Genomic DNA, 5,906 nt, shown 5'->3' on the forward strand with positions numbered 1-5,906 from the left:
TACATCATTAATTTTCCTAATATAGAAAGAAGAGGGGGAAAAATCTCCTTTGACTTATATGGTGCATGTGGCACCTTTTATCCGAATGTAGCAATATTTAGTATATGTTCAGAAAAGTAGGCCATGCCAACCGATTTAGGGTGAGATTGAACATATCGCGCGCATCCTCAAGTCATCTGATACAGTGAGATGGAATGCTTGGCGGAGGCCGCAAATTCCTGATGTGTCTGCGCACTGTGCACTCTATGAATGAAAGAAAACTCTCAAATCAGCTCGAATAAAAATGAATTCACGGCGATTTCGGCCGAGTGATTAAAGGAGGCAGATGAACTGGGATAAGAGATGAGATAATATCCCATTAAAGTAGTTACCTTGTTGTCCATGAGAAAGAACCCTTGGTACGGCGGATGCCCCAACCGAGCGGAGCTAGGTCGACCACGAGCAGCGTCGAGAAAGTCGATGGCGATAGGCGGCGGCAAGCGGAAGCGGCGAAATGCGTTTGGGTTTGTCGGCAGCCTGGCGGCGGCGGCAGGCGTTGAGCTAAGTGGTTGCCGCCGCGATAGGCGGTGCCATGCATAGACGTGGAGGAGCTTGTGTAGGTGTGAAGTGGACCGGAGGGGGTGGCGGGCGGGGTGAGGGTTTTTGTGACGTGGGGATGGTGAGGGTTTTTTCTTTTTTGAATTGGGTGGTGAGGGTTTTCTATCCCACAAAGAATTTCGGAGGCAACAGTTTGCTAGAGCCAACCGTGTGTGATTGACGCAACATGCAAAATGAAAGTCATTCCACACGGTTCCAATTTTGGGAACAGTGTGTGATTGACGTACTACCCCCGTCCTGGTTTATTGGTCCCCTTTGTAATTTGTACCAAAATTTGACCAAATATTTAATTAAGAAATGTTTATGCATGTCACCAAAAATTATATCATTGAACACTATGTTCAAATACGCATCCAACGATATAATTTTTGCTGACCTGCACTAACGTTTTGTCAGTTAAATCTTTGGTCAACATTTAACACAAATTACAAAGGGGACCAATAAACGAGGACAGATGTAGATTCCATCAACCGAACTGATTGCATCCATATCCCACAGTTAGACATAAGTAAACATAGATTAAACATACTCAGACATAGATAATAAGCGTACACGTACACAAGCATAGTTCAACCATAAATACATAGTTTCACTGTCAAGCATACTCAAGCGCACATAGTTCGATCCCACATCTCATCTCACATGCTGGCACGATCCTGAAGCTTCTCCAGGTACTCGGGGTACGCGTCGTGCGCCACCCTGCGAGAATACTTCTGCTTGAAGGAGCCAATGGCCCGTCCTCTTGCATGCGCCAGAACAATTTGATACGCGTCATGAAGCTTGTGGTTGCAAAATGGGCATCGATAGCCGCCGTCCAGGTCCTAATACGCCTGTTATGCATTCTCGCATAAAGCTCCCTCGGGATTTGCCTCTTGTACCTCCTCTGGACATCTTCATCATCGCTGTCCACATCGTCGGACAGCACCTATACAAATAGTAAAACAAATTTGACATCAAACCAATGTTTACATGCCGTGAAGTAGGATTAGGAATTTATGGCTATTTTTATACATACCCAGATATTATGGTTTGATTTTTAAGCACAGTCGTCTATGTACAGACCAATCTTGAAGAAAATAATGGCACAAACATATATGTAGGTCATTCAAAATCAATTGTCAAGTCCTGGCTAGGAATTATTAGCATGAACACTAACCCTAGTCGGATTACTAGCAGAAATCATTTGCACAGATGAAACAACTAATCACTTATCACTTGTACCATTCAAACAATCAATACACTACACTGATCTAACGAAACTCACTCAGATTTCATGGATTGGGAGAACATAATCATAGGATTTCTATTCCAAAAAGGGGGAGGTAGGAGTAACCAGAGAAACCCTAGGATCTATTTGACACATAAATGGGTATAGATGACTAACCAGTTGTCCGTCGTCGTTGGAGTCGTCGCCGGAGTTGTCGTCGGAGTCGTCGCCAGCGTCATCGCCCGAGTCGTCACCAGAGTCGGTGTGGAACTCCGCCTCCGGCTGTGGAAGCTCGACGTCGACGACGACATCAGGGTGCAGCGGGAACTTGCCAGCGGTGATGGCAACCTCTGTCTCCATCTCCATGCCGTGCTCCGGTGCTTCAGCAGCCCCGGCGTCTCCACTCCCTCCGATGGAACGCTTCGGCAGCATCCTCATACACTAACAGCTTTGAGGACTGAGAGCGGCATTGAGGATGCAAGCGGAGAGAGAGGATTGTGTGTGTGGCGTGGATGGGGGTTGCGGCCGCTCGAGCGAACCATTAATATGGAGTAGTGGGAGAGAGGCAGGCGGCGGCCAAATCGCTAGCTCGCCTCCCAGTGAGCCTGTGCACCGAACTGCTGGCATGCCTACCGTCGTTTCACACAGCTACTCGCATGCCTCCCGATGACACTGTGCAGCGAGCACGCCTCCGTCAATTCACACACCTGCACGCACACCTCCCGGTCTACCTGCGCGGCAGACTGCTCTTATGCGTCCCGTCAACTCACGCCTGCTCGCACGGCACACGGGTCGCGTGGCGGCATTTATATTGTTTTTCTATTTGGATGATTAATGTTGCCGCTTTATTGCTTAACCGAAGCATGGCACGTATCCATTGTTGGTCTAACGCTCACGGTTCGAATAAATAATTCTTTTGGGATATTGGTTCCCAATTATTAATAATCTCCCGTTTGTAATTAGATAAAGATTACATCAAAACTGGTCTCAAATTTGAAAAAAAATTACAATGCCACTTTGTATTGGTGTCCATATGACAACACGATAAGTTTCATGAACTTCAAATAAGTTTTGGATGTACTAGAATTTAAAAATCAAGATTCTCAATGTTTGAAATTTCTTGCACGGGGAGTAAACATGCACCCAGTGAGACACATGTGTTTTTGCAATCCATTTAGGTGCATTGTCACGTGTGCATGTAGCTCAAATTTGATTTTTGCACATTATACCCGTAGAAAATCAGTCAATGTACTAAAACGTCTTAATGATCCCTGTTTTTTTCGAAATTAAAATGTCCCTCCTTTGGTAACATATGTTCACCGTGGGATAATTTAACATGCATCGTAGTTGCGGTGGATTCGCGGTGTGGGTGTGGGTGTGTGCGTCTGGAGGTGGCGGTTGGCTCGCAGTACACTACGAGTTGTGAGCCACCGTGTGGGTTGGCCGTTTTGTTAGGTAGGTGCCACATCAGAGTCGTGAATTCGTTATTTAAAACATTACACACCCTTTCATACATACATGTTTTGGCCACATGTAGTCGATGGTTGTCCTACACGACACTCGATACTCGCGTGTGACACTTTCTGTGGGTCCGCGAGGTCGTCGTCCATCACTTTGACGAACAACTGGCAGTGAGGTTAATTTGACCAGCAAGGTAGAATCCTTTTTGTTTGTGTTATGGTGGGAGTATATATATAGTATGCGTCGAAGAGGTGGGAGGGGACTAGCATATATACTATACGTACGCATTCGTGAACAAGTACACCTCACTTAGTGTCGGGACTTTTCGGTGTCCGAGGCATGTGCCACATCAAAGTTGTGAAATTGGCTATTCAAATATCACACAACACCTCTTTGGGCCACATGCATGCAGGCGGTGGTTATCCTAGCTAGGACACTCACATGTGACGTTTCCATTTGTGGGCCCATGAGGCCATCGTTGATGCATGCATCACTTTGACCTACATCGGGAGAGGTTAATTAATTTCACCATCGAGGAGGATTATTTTTGGGTTGTATTACGGTAGGAGCATATAGTATGCGTCAAAGAGGGGGAAGGGGACCATCATATGTAGTATGCCTCATGAACCTCGCTCTGTGTGGGGGCTTTACGGTTTTTGAGGCATGTGGCACATCAAAGTTGTGCATTTTTGGTATTCAACATATGTTTGGCCCACATGCAAAGCGATGGTGGTTGTCCTCTCGCACCCACTTAAGCGGTTATCAGCGATATCGTTGCTTTCCATCTGTGGGCCCGCTTGGTCCATCACTACTTTTTGCCTGACAACGAGAGAGGTTAATTTGACTTAGGAGGGGATTTTTTTGTAATACGGTATATTGCTACCTCTTGAGCTTGCGTTGGTTTTTTCCTTGAAGAGGAAAGGGAGGTGCAGCAAAGTAGAGTAAGTATTTCCCTCAGCTTTTGAGAACCAAGGTATCAATCCAGTAGGAGACAACACAACAAGCCACCGAATACCTGCACAAACAAACACCAACTTGCACCCAACGCGATAAAGGGGTTGTCAATCCCTTCACAGTTATTTGCAAAGTGAGATCTGATAGGGATGGATAAACGGCAAAGTAATATTTTTGGTATTTTTTGTTTATGGAACGGAAAGTAAAAGATTGCAAAGAAAGTAAATAGGAAACTAAAATTGTAGATCAGAAACTTATATGATGGAAAATAGAAGATTATATGATGGAAAATAGACCCGGGGGCCATAGGTTTCACTAGAGGCTTCTCTCAAGATAGAAAATATTATGGTGGGTGAACAAATTACTGCCGAGCAATTGATAGAAAAGCGCAAAGTTATGACGATATCTAAGGCAATGATCATGAATATATGCATCACGTTTGTATCAAGTAGACCAAAACGATTATGCATCTACTACTATTACTCCACACATCAACCGCTATCCAGCACGCATCTAGAGTATTAAGTTCATAAGAACAGAGTAACGCATTAAGAAAGATGACATGATGTAGAGGAATTAACTCAAGCAATATGATTAAACCCCCATCTTGTTATCCTCGATGGCAACAATACAATATGTGTCAGTTCCCCTTCTGTCACTAGGATCAAGCACCGCAAGATTGAATCCAAAGCTAAGCACTTCTCCCATTGCAAGGAAAACCAATCTAGTTGGCCAAACCAAATCGATAGTTCGAAGAGACTTGCAAAGATATCAAGTCATGCATACAAGAATTCATAGGAGATTCAAATAATATTCATAGATAAACTGATCATAAATCCACAATTCATCGGATCTTGGCAAACACACCGCAAAAAAGTATTACATCGAATAGATCTCCAAGAACATCGAGGAGAACATGGTATTGAGAATCAGAGAGAGAAAGAAGAAGCCATCTAGCTACTAGCTATGGACCCGTAGGTCTATGGTAAACTACTCACGCTTCATCGGAGAGGCAATGGTGTTGATGTAGAAGTCCTCCGTGATCGAATCCCCCTCCGGGAGGATGCTGGAAAGGCCCCTAGATGGGATCTCACGGGCACAGAAGGTTGCGGTGCTGGAAAAGTGGTTTCGTGGCTCCCCTGGAAGGTTTTGGGATATTTGAGAATATATAGGGGAAGAAATAGGTCGGTGGAGTCACGAGGGGCCCACAAGGGTGGGGGCGCGCCCTACCCCCCTGGGCGCGCCCTCCGACCTTGTGGCCACCTCGTGGCTTTCCTGGCGTGCACTCCAAGCCCTCTGGATGTCTTCTGGTCCAAGAAAAATCATCGCGAATATTTCATTCCGTTTGGTATTCCTTTTCTACGAAACTCTAAAACAAGGAAAAAATAGAAACTGCCACTGGGCTCTAGGTTAATAGGATAGTCCCAAAAATCATATAAAATAGCATATTAATGCATATAAAACATCCAAAACAGATAATATAATAGCATGGAACAATAAAAAATTATAGATACATTGGAGACGTATCATATATATATAGGTCATGCTCTGGGATGACATGATACATTTTGAGCACACACACATGCATGTGTACGCGTGAATCCCTCCCATCGAGTCGAAGTGGTTAGTACAATGACACGTCATGAACCGATCTCTCTCTGTATGGGGACTGTACGATTTTCGATGC

Source organism: Aegilops tauschii, chromosome 2 (assembly GCF_002575655.3).
Source record: "Aegilops tauschii subsp. strangulata cultivar AL8/78 chromosome 2, Aet v6.0, whole genome shotgun sequence".
In the NCBI taxonomy this organism is placed as follows: domain Eukaryota; kingdom Viridiplantae; phylum Streptophyta; class Magnoliopsida; order Poales; family Poaceae; genus Aegilops; species Aegilops tauschii.